Genomic DNA, 15,279 nt, shown 5'->3' on the forward strand with positions numbered 1-15,279 from the left:
TACTTCTCCTTAGTATCGTTGAGTAAAACTTGCTGCTGTCAGCTTTGGAGAGAGGCTTCTCTCTTTCCAAAGTGCTCAGCTGAGGGTGGAGAAGCTGTGCGTACATCCAGCAGAGGCTGGAAGAGCGGTCACATCACCTGGGCGCTGACATTTTAGCCCAGCAGCTTTCCACAGATCCATCTCCCTTACCAAGATTTTGTAGGTTAAATTATTCTTGTGAAGGCCATGCGTATCCAGATGACTTGTGCTATCGGTTTGTGTTCAAAAGAATATTGTCCAGGGACTGTCCCTCCTCATAAACCCTGTTTGGCAGGTATTTGCCAAATGCCTGGGGCATGTATTTGTCAAGGATTTATTAGTCAGGAGTCTGACTGCCTGATGGGTGAAGTGGGAACCACTTTCTTGTCTCCTGATCACTCAGATGTTTGGGGCTTATGATGCTGGTATCCTACTGAGGTAGTTGTTTTATACACGACAACTGGCCCTGCCTTATTTATCCTCTAGCCCCTGAGTATCTTAAGAGAATTCAGTCTCTCACTTTCTGTGGGATTCAATAAGCAGCTTGTCATTTTGGAAGCTTGCTGCAGTATGATTACTATAACAAATTAGCTCTGGGACACAAACTATCCTCTCATTTACAGTGCCTCATGTTGTTTTCGATTCCCTTCATTATCCTCAGTGACTTGAGGGATAAATGAGCCATGCTCTTTGATCTCATAGAGTAACCAAACCATTTATGAAAGCACAGATATTGTAGCGGAGAAAAATCTCTTAAATCTCACGGACAAAATACACTCAAATACCTAATTTCCCCTATTTTCCCCTCTTTTATTGTTTTGAAAGATTCTGACTGCAAGGATCACTAGAGCTCTGGAGGAAAGTAGGCATATTGATGGGTAGCTTGTAATCCTTTATTTGTTATTCCTTTGGCACCTGTTTTTTGGCATGTCTGGCTGATTAACAGGCTTGCTATCACACTCACACCTGACCAAGAAAATGTATAAAAAAATTAATTAAAAAAGATGGCAAGAATGGATATTCATGAAATCAATTAACAGTCTGGGGTCTTCATAATAACTTAAACAGAAATATGGCGTTGATAGCCTGGTCTGTCTGGGCAGATGGGAGAACAGGGAAATCAGAGTATCTGTTTTCTTACTTAGCTCTGCCACTATCCCCCTGCGAGTGAAATTCAACTTGAAATCTGATGACAGTTCTAAGTCCCACACAAATTAAGTAGGACTTCCATGCACTTGCTGTCTACAGAGGGCCATTTCATCCTGCCTAGCCCTGGACAAGTAATTAAAGTCTAAATGCTTAAAAATATCATGGCTTTTGGAGGCAATTAGAACATCTGGTTCCTCCAGCAGAATCAAAACCCTGGTTTTAGCAGCTGACCTCCATGTGCTTATGTGGTGGGAACCACGTGGCACTGCAGAGGGATGACTAATGCAATAGTTGGACGGAGTCTTAAATCTGGCTCCTTCCCAGGGTGGCAAGGGGCCGTGCCCAGCTGCTCTGGGGCAGCCCTCCCTAAGCCTTTTGGGATAAACCAGATATGGCATTCCTGACAGGAGCCCAGACAGCACTGGTTAGTGTAAATGCACGTTGCTGGGTCATATGGCACAGTCAGAGTCCTCCAGTTACCCAGGAGAGGTTTCTGCTGCTTACAAACGGCCTCTGGAGGAAATGCAGTAGCAGGTTTTGTGGCAGAGATGAGGCCCCAGGGTTTCTCTCAGCTATAAGCAACTGCAGACAGTTTTCTTCACAGCTTCACAAGGAGAGACTTGGAGGAGGCCCTGTGCAAAACTTTGGGTGCTCAATGGGGAAGAAGAAGCCTTTGTCCCTGTTTTACCCTGCCAAGGGGAGAGTACGAGGGACCTCCTCTCCTGTGCCTGGGACAACTGCTTCACTCGCTGGTGAGTCCTACAAAAAACATCACCGGCACTTTCAGCTCTGTGTTAAACACAACGGCTTTTGCCTTTCGCAAGGAACTTCCTCCTGTCAGTACAAGTGACACGGACACTTAGGAAGCCGCTCCAGGGACTGGTAGGTGAAGGAATAACCTGGCCAGGCAGGAGTACATTGAGTGTGGAACTCCTCCTCCTCACCCAGATGGGCCATCCTCAGCAGCACATCTCAGAGTCCCTGGTGAACATCAGAATAAAATGTTGAGCGTGAGGCCCTTGCAGGACTAGGTGCCAGATGAACTAGAGTTTCCCAAGATCAGATTTTCCGATTTGCATGCCTGACTTCTCCCAAATCTCACAAGAAGCACACAGGCTTTTTCACATCCATCTCTTAAAAGTTGATAAGCAGTGTTTCTGCGCATTTCACCCACCAAGCCACCAGCGGTCAGCGGTGAAAATTTTAATTACTGGCAGCTTGTTTTATAAGCCACAGAGAGCCAGATGGAGCCAACTCCATAATCCTGAAATATAAATAATGTATTATTTAATACAGATTCTGGAGTCACTTCAGGCTTGCAAATCAGCCAGTTAATAACTTCTCATTTTAGACACACTGAACACTGTAATAACCTGGTGTCATTTTGAACACAGTGATTAAGTATTCGGTTTACAAGACAAATGGAGACTCATTACAGTCAATCAGGGAGGAATTACATGAACTTAAATTGCAGGTATTTATCACAGTTTCTCAAAAGAATATTTTACTAGCTATTTTGAAAGAAGAAGATGCTTCTTTGTTATTCCGTAAAAGTACTGCCTTCTTTATAAAGAACTTCTAATGAGATCTTTTTCCAATCCTAACGTTTTATGGTAATCCGACTGCACTATGTCATCATAGGTCATTGTGAAATTAGATAGTGAGTGTGACAAATATAGCTTATACTGGCAATTTCTTAGCAATCTATTTTAAGTTTTTGCCTTTGTGATTACTTGAATGAGAGAAAGCTTTACTTTGGATAATGCAACAGGAACTGATTTAGCAGCCAGTGATTTCCAGTACACTGGCCAGAAAAAAAAAATATTAAAAAAAAAGCAAGAAAAAATAATATTTGATATGCTTAGTTTGTCATGTGTGCTTAACTTGAAAAATGTTGGGAATTTTCCAGTAGAGCTCAGTGACATGAGTAATACAAAATACACTTAGTTAAATACACAGATTCAATTTTTTATGATTGCAATTTTTAATGATTTCAATTCCACCCCTCTCTGTAAGTTTTGTACTATATTTATCTTTTTTATGAGATTGCCTAAGTTGTAATAAGGCTGAAAAAAGCCAATTACCAGTATTGGGGTAATAATAATACATTGTAAAAGAGGAATTGGAATAAAATTATTTCCATTTAGCCAAGGATTTCAGAGTGAAATATTAAGTAGCATCAGGACTAGATTTAGAGACAGAAAACCAGGCTGAGGCTGCTTTTCAGAAACACGCTTAACGTTTTTTTTTCCCTGAAATTCTTTACAGCGCAGGAGCCCAACACTGTTGGCTCCAGCTGTAGCACTAGGGGCTCTTATTGCTTTAAGATAAAGTTTTATTTTCAGTTGAACAAATCACAGTCAGAGTCTGCTAATCAATAATCTTTGCATCACTAATGACTTACAGTAAAGCTCCTGTTTTAACTCCCTGCTTTCAGTAACAGCGTGTTTCTCTTCTAGGTCATTTGGCATTATTCATATTTAGACTGAGAGGTTGTGTTTTGTGCTCACTCTTTGTGAAGATATACTTTACATGAGCATTCCCTGAAATGTCACAGTCAACTCCAGTTTCATTAAGAGGTGTTGGTATTTCAAGACAACTGGAATTTGTCTTCAAGTGACAGAGCAGACAGGTTTGCAGAGAAAAGCATGTTAACTAAGTAGTTTTGCCTTAGAAAAGTAGTTACATTTCCATAGGAAAAAGGGAGCAGTTTCGTCTTCATTTTCTTTATTCTGCAGAGAGAATTAGATATAAAGACTCTGAGATAGTGAGCGTGCCTTGATGCAGCCTGACTGCACCAGACAGTTCATTACTGAATTTTATTCTGGACTTTGTGTATTTACTGGAATTAACTACCATGTGACCTGCCCCCAGAAGCATTTCAGAGTAGTTTATAAAATAGAGAAAATTGTACAGTTGGTGTCATTTATATGAGACAATAAGCAGTTCCAGATTCTGCTATTTGTGATTTTTTGGGGAAACATTTTAGTTTTGAGAAACCTTTTCCTGTTTGTCAGGTGAAAAGTGGGATTTGGTCAGAAGAGGAGACCATCTAACCAGCTGACATGCCAACCGTATTCAGGTTGGACAAATAGCCAGTTTGTTCCAGGACTCATCCAGAACATTTCTTAATCTCAGTTTCTCCCACTGTGGTCATTTGCTGACATTTTCATTGCTGTCCTGGAAGAACCATTTTCTGCAAGTCAGAATTTTATTTCCCAGTGAGCCTTTCCTAGACTTCAAGCAAGCACCAGAAAGCATTCCTAATGCAGCCAAGACATTTGCAGTTCCAAGAGTACCACAGTGCAGAGCTGTGCTTTATTCTGTAGCTGGATCAAAGCAGCAGCATTTCAGACAATTCCGTTCTGAAATTCTGGGACTACTTGTCCATTTAATCTGAACTTCCTCCCCATTTACATTAGCCTTCTTATTCTGCTTTGTACAGAAGAGGGGATGAAACCAAAGGACAGGGTGGCTTGCTGCAGCTTACACAGAGAAATAAAGCCAGCCACGACCAGAACCTCATTTAGTGCTGCATGTATTAGGTAAAATTAGATTTGCAGCATTAGTTGCTCTGTTTTGTTGCGTAGTATTGTAAGGGATTTGGCAGAAGGTTGGTTTATGTGACAGGGAGCTGAGTTATAAATAATAATGTTTTGTTCCTACAGGTGCTGCTTTACAAATAAAATGACTGCGGGAGAAATACAGTCTGAAAATAAAGTGCCGCATATTTGAGTTCAAAATGTACTAATTTATAACATTAAGATAAGTCAGCATACATTTTGAAACACTTCTTAGAAGACTTTAATTTCCCCCAGACAACATGCATTGCCCATGTGGAGGTGGATTTTCGCTGTCCTTGAAAACCTTGTAAACTGGAGCTGGTGGAAAGCTGTGCTGTCAGTCATCCCAAAGAGCATGTTTCTATGAAGGACCCACCAAGTAAGAACACTGTCCCCTCAGAAATCTTTCCTAAACTTCAAAAAGGGTGCTGCCCTGTGGGAGACACTGCTGCACATTTTAGTTCTGCTCAATTTGGGTTATTCAGGAGTGCAAACCTTTCTTTCCCTCTTAGCCAGCAGAATAAGCTCTTGTATCAGGCTCTCCCAAAAACTGAGATCCTACTTAGAGGCTGCAAAGCCTGATGCAAGTGTGGGCCGTTTTCCCTAGAGCTTTGCAAGAGCTTTGAGGTTTTCTTTGAAATAAATTCTGCACCTTGAGAGCTGCTGTGAGGCAGGAGAGTGCTTTGCAACTGGGAGGGCAGGATCAGTATGCAGGAAGTGCTGGTCTTCCTGGTGGGTATTTTACTTCTGATTCTAGGTCTTTGAGTGTCAGAAGTTTGAAAATAGGTAGCAGATCCACAGGGATTAATCCAGATCATGAGAAAAAGAAATAACTAAACTGTAGAACTTTTTAATAGCTATTTGCTTGTTATGTGAAATAAGCATGAGCGCAATGAATAGGCTGGGCCAAACCTAGAGTACTTACTTGACTCCACTGGTGATCTGTGGTGGAGTTCGTATGTTTGGTCAGGAACAGATTTCTCTGGCTGGAACCAAGCAGAGCAGGAGCCAAAGGAGGAAAATTGTCTCTGTTAAAACTGTTTGGAGGGCGAGGGTGCTGTCTGAAACGTCTAGTAATTAGATAGACATCTAAGTCAGAGCAGCTGTTTGCCTAGGGGTTTTTTTCTGCTATGGGAGTTTTAGCTACTTGGTCATGTTATATTGCAAGACAATACAGTGACAGAAGTGGTTTAAATTGCTTTATGTAAGAAACTTCTAGTCAACCGTGTCACAGTAATGTTTCAAGGCAAATTGCTGCAAAACTTGTAAAAATATTTTGCAAATTATTTAGGATGTCATAAAAAACATTTGTCTGGTTTTACTGATATTGAGATATCAATTATTCAGGTAAGCCTTTGCCTCTTCAGTGATAACAGACAGGTGATTAAGACACTGTTTGAAAATAATACTGTCTCTCCTATGCTGCCTTCTCATATGCTACTCAACAAGGATAATATTTTTTTTCTTTCAGCAGGCTATTGTGAGGCTTTATTATTGCTTATAATGAGGTTGGTGATATTAGAGTGGAAATTGTACCAGTAATTACTCAAGTCAGAATATCCTGACATGAGAAAATAACATTTTCCAAACCCCAATTAACTGAGCTGCATGAATATTCAGAGATACATACAGGGCTTATTATTGGTGACCTATAGAAATGATAGGTGTATAATTATTTCTAGAACATTTAAGCCAGTGGTTGCTTTAGCCGTTTAAGCAGTGGGAGCATGTTTAGGAATACTTTTAGTAGGAGCAGTAAAAGAAAGTATTTAAAATACTATGTTTTAAATGTGAGGTAGGAACCTAGGGGTTTGGAATACAGCAAATTCTAAGATAAAACTACTTTTTGTGAATGATTTATAAAGCTGAAATTGTGCCAATTCACTATTAAAGTACCTAAAATAATACAACATTTTCTACATTAGACAATATACAGGTCAGCCATCCTTATGGTGTTATAATCAGAGGATAAATTAAAGATACTTAATAACCACATGCGTACCAATTTTGTAGAACAAGGTACCTAAGAATACATATCTGAATATTAAGAATTGCAGAATTGTTGTGGAAACTATTGCAAAATAACATTTGCATATAATTAACTGTAGGTCAGTTGTCAAAATAGCAGTCATGAAGGAGGGAATGAAAGGAGAAGAGGCATAAAGGTAGGAATATCCAGCACAAAGTAGGATCCAGAATTCTGGTGACTGTAGCTAATATTGAACTCTTTTTAATTGTCATTCTTTGCCTAATTTCCATCCACCTATATCCCAAACAACCATCCCCCATCAAAATAAAAAAAAAAATCAAAACCAAAACATTAAGTGGAATACTTTTTAAGGAGCTCCAGGGAAATTAGACAAAATCCATTTCTGAAAAACCGTTTGTGCCCTTGTTTGGAAAAGGGCTGGATTTTACTCTCCATTGTAACTATGCAATTACAGCAGAACAGAATGTGTCTGGTAATTTTATAATCGGGCTTATGCCATCTGCAAACTAATTCTGGTCCCTCTGATATTATCTGCTCCTATAGGTTTATGGGCTAGAGATGACATACGTAGCAGATATTAGTTGCTGGCATGAATTATTTGTCAATCTAATTCCAGATTGGGTTTTACAGAAATGCATGAACTGCTAAAATATGATTTCTTTGACCAGTTCTGTTCAGCTGCAAAGCTACAATTCTTTGTTTGCTACACAAGACTGGTTTACTAGAGAGCTTTGACTTCTTTTTCTCTGCTCTTAACACAAGGAGTGAAACTAGCTCACTAGGTCCAGGCCGTACAGGTGACCCCTGAGGTCACTTTTATTCATCATGAGGCCATCATATGCAGGAGGTTATCCAGAAGGGCTAATGATTATCTTGGCAAAAGTATAAATCTTGAAGTATCTCAGTAAGGAGACAGGGCTTTCTGCGTTTTCAGAGGTTGGCACAGAATATCAGGTATGACAGGAAGGACATAAGCAACCATGAGTTTCTCATTGCCTTGGTACCACTTCTTTTTCAAGCCAAAATGCAATTATCAAAAAAGATCTTTAAGACAATAGGAATCTGTACCTAAATGGATTTCTAGAAGTAGTGTATCGTACATCAGAACAGTCCCTCTAGCACATGTATGAGTCCCTGTTCCTATTTTGAAAACTTCTAGAATGTAGAAAGACTTTTTATCAAATCCATTTTTTCTGTAATGATACAAAATATTAACACAAATATATTGCAGCATTTAAGGGAATCTATGCAAGATATAGACTAGTTTACATAGAAAAAAAATTATAAATAGCTTTGTGATTGCAGTGATGTTAGGGTCTCTATGATGCCAATCAAGTCATTAAAACAACTGCACTTTCCTTGCTGCATTTCTGGATGGCACTAATAAAGGAAGTTCTGACCCTCAGTTTCAAGTCCTGTTTGTACAGTCCTCAGGCAAGTCATTAAATTTAAAATCTTTTGAGGATCTCTGTGAATCATTTTGTTTTTTTTTTTTTTTTTTACCTTAGTGCTACAAGGAAAGGTCTAGGAAAGGTTGTGCGTGTGTAAAACCAACCCAAACCCTAAGGACATTGACACTGATTCAGCTTACATGAAGATGACTTACATCGCAGTTGCACAGGGGATTTAAGTGTTCTTCTTCACAGAAATTCTTGCTCACCTTCTGTGTAGTTAGCCTAGTTTTTTTCGGCCTGTTGCAATATGCTCTGATCCTATGATCTTACTTGGTCGTAAAGGTCATTTGCAAGGCCATCATAGGTAGGATCTAATCCTACTTTTACCATAAAGTAATATTGTGTGATACTGCTCCCTGAAGACTACTTAGGAAAGTTAAACAAAGGCTTAAATCGGGACAACTTTGTTAGGAAATCTGAGGATGTGTGAGACAAAACAATAACTCTGATGCATAGAAGTGGAAAAACAGTTAATGCCGAGTGGAATCATGAGATCCCAATGACTTCAAGAAGTAAAAATATCCTTATTAAGATGGATATAAGGAAAAAATAAAAAAGCAACACAAAAAGCACCCCTATAAGGTGACAATTTTAGTTAAGGGACTAAACACTCACTTAAGATGTAGGCATCCTTCCTTTATCTCCCTTTCTTGCCCAAGAGGATCCACTTTTCCCACTATTCCTTAGAGTCCCTCACCTGGCAGATCAGACTGGTTTGGATTTGCTTTAGCTGTTTGTGTTGCTGTTTCCCTTTGCACAAGATCAAGTCTTTGGTGACAGGACTGGGTCTCAGGACTCCTACCCATCTAGGTTTTTCAGCAAGACTGAGATGTTTCTTCACTCGGAGAATAACAATTAAGGACACTCACCCGGGTATGGAGAGTAGGACATGTGGGATAAGTGTGGGTATCTCCAGGGCAAAGAGACAGCAGCAGATCTGCAGTTCTGAAAAGGAAAGGCAATTCCTGCAATGCATTTCTTTTTGTTTGCTTCCTAGAAAACATTTTCATATAAAAGAATAAGGCAAAGAATTTAGAATCAAGTTCGCCTTCACTGAACTTGATACTTGCCTCTAGAAAACTTAAAAATGCTTTGTAGTTGGAAGGATGGAAAGAGTCTCAATGCATCTTTTACCAAAAAACCCAGCAATAGGCTCCGTGGCCTTGGGATTGCACACAGGTTGCAGGAGGTATCAGACAGCCCATGTCTGGCAGCCACCTGGGAAGCATGAAGGTGAGCGCGGGTTCATGTGGTGTCCTTTAAAATGCCGGTTCAATGTGCACAGCCTGTAGAGGTGGAAAGCAGGAGCTTACTTGGGCCAAAGGCTGTACACAAAAGGGATCTGTGCAGTCTTCTGCTGGAGAATGCCAAGGGGATATTCGCTGTGGAAAAGAGCTGATTGAATGTGGAGTTCCTGTGATAAGGTGCACAGGATTTCTGTCAGCGTTATAAAGACCCTAAAGTCCTTACCGGTGGCATTCATTTGCATGATCCAGGTTAGTTGGATGGCTGAACATTTAGGGTTAATTCCCAACTTTAGCCTCAGAAAATCAGCTGAAAGCAATCATTCTGTGTAGGAGTTAATTAGACCCTGAAGACCCAGATAGACATAATGAAGCTGGAATGGGAAATATTAGACCTGTGAGAGAATGAACAAGTGCGAATATGTTCAGTGAAGCTGGGGAATGAAGGAGGAATTATCCCTTGCGTTTTGTTTTACTGCTTATTGAGGATAGATGGGAATGCTGTGAGGGATTTTTACCAAACTGTTCCAGCATTGAGTTGATCGAGAGTCTGTGCAATCCAGCTAAACTTGAACCTTTGTTCTTATTCATTCTGCTATGACCTTGGTTTTACACAGGCTTGCTAAACCTTGAAAAGCAAATTGCAGGTCTAGTGGGTAACAGCAGCTCAGAGCCTGCACCGTGTGTCGGTTTGAATGGCTCTAATGAAGCCAAGGGAGCTTTGTTTTGAAATCTAGAAGCATGACTGCTCTTGCAGAATCCTCATCTTTGCAAGGAAAACCATGCCTCATTTGCACAGTCAGAGCCAAGACCTTTGCTTTGCCTCTGGTCACCATCACCCTGCGGTCTCTGGTTGAGTACTGCTATGGAAGTGCTACAACTCTGGTCTAATTTTTATCTCTTTTTGTTATACCTTTGGCCAGCTGCTGGTCAGGTTCATTTGGTCTCCTGTGCATGGGGCCTTGAAAGTTTCTTGGAAGTGGCCTTAAAAGTAATTTATGATACCAATTTCTGCTATTCTTGCAGAACAACTGTGTTTCTTTTCTAATGCAAGTAAGCTTTTATTGATCAGTACTCATGCAGCAACTTTGGCAGGCTTTTACTTCTCATGCCTTGCTTCACAAATTGTGATTTGAATTTTTTTTTTTTTTGAGAAATACAAAAGCAAGCTAGTGACATATAATGGCTCTTGAAGCAGAATGCGGAAATCATAATTTATAAGGGGACATCAAACATAAGACAAATACAAAATTGTACCGCAGGCTTAATTTTATTTCCAGCCAAGAAAACCAGATGAATACTGTAACAAATGTATTAATCTATACTTGTACCAGAGCTTTTCAAGCTCTATAGATAGCAAGATAGCAAATGGATGATAAAAGAAACCCCAGGAAGTCAGTAACTCAGAACATCAGACTGTTTTCCTAGCTGCGATTTATTCTATTATACCCTCTTTCTCTCGATAATTAATGTTAGCAACAAAAAAGCACTAGAAGTTACTATATTTTAACACTCAACTGAATCAAAACAACAGTGAACTAGTGCACATCTGACCGACACCCCACGGGCTAGACTTGAGACTACCTGGGCACCTGCATTCTGTATTTCTCCCCTTACAAACGCTCTGCCCTTGGTCCAGGGGAGGATGCGTAGCCGGCTCCCAGCAAGCGGGACCATGAGAGGTTGAGCACTGGTGGCACGGCAGGGAAACAACTGCCCCAGCCTTCCCAGGAAACTTTGTTCCTGGAAAACTCCAGTCTAAAAAGTGCTCACAGTGCTAAGACCAGAAACACTTTCCCTCTGGAGCCTAGAAGCAGGTGGCCCTCGTCCAGGTGTCCCTCACCCAGGTGGCCCTCGCTATGCTAATGATGAGCTATAAATTAGAGCAGGCTGGGAGGGTAGGCAGTTTGTCTGTTTCTCTTGCTGTGGTTTCTTCTGTATCTTGTACTGCTTCTGTGCATGGAAGCAGTGCTCTGGGGCAGCAACCGTTGCCTGTACAGTGGATATTGAAGTGCACCATCAGGGTGGGCTCCTGGAGCTGCTGCACTGTAACTTGCAAAGGTGAGAAAGTGGCTTTGAGCAGTCCTGTTTCCTCACTGCTTCTCGGGTAGGGGAAGAAGGTGCACCTAGAGGTAGGAAGGTATGTGCTACTGGCCTGGCTTTTTCATCTTGAAAAAGTGGTAACAGGTATGGAAAACATGTGCCCTGTGCTTGCTGTTTCCATCCGGGTTAATCCCTCTCTTGTGCTATGGGGGGGGAGGCTGGCTGTGTGGCATGGCTGGCTTGCCTGTGGGCACCCCTGTCCTAACCTTGGCTGTTCCTGTCCTGCCGGTAGGTAGGAATTCTGGTTTGGCCATGTGATATTGCTGTAGGAAGCACTTGCTTGACCTATAATATCTCTTTTGGAAAAAGCTGCTATACTGCAGCTGGTGTCTCTCTCTGCTAGTGGGCAGTGCAAACGATTATTGGTTTGGTCCCTTGTGCAGCATGGTTCTAACTTTCTTATCAAGTGGCTTTTCTCATCTGTTTTCTTTTCCCCCAAAGAAGTAGGAAATGTGAGGTATGTGGGGGTGGTACACAGCTGTGCTGTGTAGCCTGGCTTTCCATTTGCTCTCACAGTGTGATGGGATTGTAGCTCTGGTCTATGGCTTTCTGTCCCCAGCTCTCACCTTTGCTAATAGCAACTGCAGTGATGAGGGGGTATTCTTCCTGGAATTGCGCAGTCAATAGATGCAGGTAGGGCTGCAATCTAAAAAGCCTTCAATCATGGTCTGTAAAATACTTCATTTCTTGAGCTCACATATTCAAGGCTGTACTCCAGTCATCTCATACTTGTCTGTAAAAATAAGCAGCTACTGTGGTATTCATTTGGAAAAAGTAATCAAAATACAGTGTGTGACAAAAAAAATGAAACCCACAAAAACTGTTATTTCTGTGTTTCTTAAAATTCAAAATGCTGAAGAAATTCATCAAAAAAAAAAAGGAAGCTGTTCTTAGTCAGGGGTTTTTTTCTGCTTCCCCCCCCAGTTGGATACATAACACTGTCAATGTTTAGTAACTCTGCTTTCTTGTCTTTCCACTCAGGTGAAAAAAAGACAAAAATGCTAACTGGTTGAAGGGGAAGAAATCACTGCATGTTCATTTTTGAGTTAGAAATTGTTGATTTCCTATTTCTTTCGTGTGCACGCTTTCTGCGGTCTTTATTGATTTGAATGTCACGTGTTCTGTTTGAGAGGTAATAATTCCCTTTGAAACTAGGGACACTTGACGTTGCAAAACTTCTGTAATAATAGAGGTTTGGTGCTTACTTTGAATAGACTTTATTAGTTTCCTGACTGTAGATTAGATCCCTCAAGTAAGAATTTGTGAAGCTGAAGTATGTCACTGTGACTTCAGTCAGTGCTGCATTTGCTCCTGTTCTGAGTGGGTGAGATCATGATTTACTGAATGAAAATCAACCAGCATACGCAAGCCTCCAAAGTAAATTGAGAATGAAACCCTCTGGTGTCCTGGCCCTTCCCTCTGTTCAAGGGAGCAGCTTCCTCAACTCTGCCAAAGCCAGAAGGGCTCTGAGACAATCTTTTAAATGGGTGTTTTATGCTTCTCTGCACTTCCTGTAAATATCATTGCAGTTGCTGAAAAGCTTATGTGTCTGTTAAAGGTTGGAAGACTTTCTTTTGTCTGAGGAGGCATACTAAAATGAATGCGTGCAGTTAGTGAATATAACATGCTCTAAACAAATGCCACTTAGGAAGCCCTTTCTCAGCACTCTACAACTTTCCAAATGTTGATTGAAACATGAATCTTCATTTAGGAACACTATGATCTACAGTTGTTATTTTATCTTGATGCATTTAAGCAGCGTGCATCTTTAGCATGATCTAAATGAAAGCGTGCCCAAAAGTGAACTGGTAACCTTGTCCTCAGCTACCTGGAATGTCTGTGTCACAGCTGTTGGGTAAATTACTGTGTGGATTTCTGTGACTCAGTGTGTGATCTTCTGTCACGTTAACATCACCCTTGTTCGTTTATGCTTGAGCAGTATTGCTTGCAGTCTCCTGATACTTCCCTATATATTTCTAGGCAATCTTACCTTCTCTGATATCACAACGTTTCCTAGGCTACTTCCTCAATTTTCTTTCTCTAATGTAAGTTTTCAGTTGGTAGTTCTTTGAATTTTGAAAGTATATATGGAAAACTTAGTTCCTGAGTATTCTGCCACCAGAATAATGTATCCGAAATAATAACTTCGTTATGTAATTAAGTTGAAGAAAAGCATCTTGATTTTGCTGGTACTTCTAATTGCAGCTACTGACAGAAACAGTGACTTGTGCAAGAGTAGCCTGTGCCATCAGTGAAGGTTAATGAAGACCTAAATTTATTTCTTGGGCTCAATTCCCTCTGTGTATGCTGGAGTAGGACAGATGCTCTTACCTTTTTTTCAGTCCAGCCACATCCACACTGCTGAGATGCAGACTTGTTGCCTTACTATCTGGTTGGTGTTTCTGCCCAAAATGGATCCTTGCTTTCTTTCTGCATGGTCCAATGGAGGTAGAAAAGTTGTTCCTGTACTGTAAGTAAGCTGTTCCTTACTTTCAGTAAGGAAGAATTTAAGCAGTTGGAGGTGGAGGCTCACCTCTGAGAGGCGGTTGGTTGCAGCTACTATCTCTCTCCCTTGTGCCCTGTGTGCCTTGCACTGTGCCCCACTGCCATGGCATTGAGGGGGCAGAACCTTCCCTTGATTCCTGGGGAGGGAAGGGAGGGTATTTTGTGGTGGTGGTGCCTCTGGATGCAGTGAGCATGGAAGGCAGGGTTTGTGGAGGGAGCCCCTGAATCAAACACTTCACCCCCTTGATTGCTTTATTGCCTCCAAATCAGTCTTCCTGACCTCAAATTGAGGGCAATGCAACTGTTCTTCTTTTCCCTTCCCATCCTCTCGCTTTTGGCTGCAGTGAATGTTCAAGCTGTGCTGCAGCTGCCGAGAAGCCTTGATCCATCCTGGCTTGAGCTGTTGCGTTCAGCTCTCCTACTTCTGACAGAAGTGGCAAACAGAAGCCCCTTTGCTCAGGCAAGGTGCCACTGCTGTGATAGTAAACGGGCAGAGGCAGGAGTGTGTCCTTGGTGTCTCTGCGCTACTGTACCTCAAGCTGCTCCTTGAAGAGTTATGCAGTGTATTTTGGGGAAAACATGGTCTCTTGTGTGCTTGTGAGATGAAAACGTGGAGTCACAAAACTTACAGTAGCCTTGTGCAGCAAGAAAGCTTTCACTACAGCTAACTTTTGTTGACTGTTTAACTGGTAGATTTTAGTGTAATGGGGAATATCCCAGAAACTTGCACAGGGGATTGCTGTGTAAGAGGTTACTTGGCTGAATGCTTCTAAAAGTCAGCATCTTTGCCACAAGAGTTCCTTAATTTCTTATTAGGTGCAGGAGGTAGCAGATAAGACCTGCCTGATTCTGGCAGCTCAGCTCTGCAAGTGGTTAAATGTCTCAGGTGGCAAGGAGGCTAACGAGCTTTGGATATTGGGCAAACTAGCAGCAAATCAGCTCAGGCTTTCCAGCTGTGTGGGCCCACCAGTGCAAGCATGATGCAGGTATCCAAACTGCTTGTGGAAAAACTGGTCACCACTTGGTTTAGTGTAGGTAGCACTCAAGTGTACGGCTGAGACAGGCCTTGGATGATGCCGTTTGATGCCACTTGGTGCTGCTTTCAGTCTTCTGCACTGGCCCGTGAGCCCCGAGGTGCACAGACTATGAGGCCACGCACGTTGTACCTCAACTAAACAGATGTCATGGTGCGGGAATGCAGTGGGGCTCCTGCTGTGCTAGCTGGTTAACCAGCCCTATTGAAAACATCAGCT

Source organism: Larus michahellis, chromosome 3 (genome assembly GCF_964199755.1).
Source record: "Larus michahellis chromosome 3, bLarMic1.1, whole genome shotgun sequence".
Taxonomy (NCBI): domain Eukaryota; kingdom Metazoa; phylum Chordata; class Aves; order Charadriiformes; family Laridae; genus Larus; species Larus michahellis.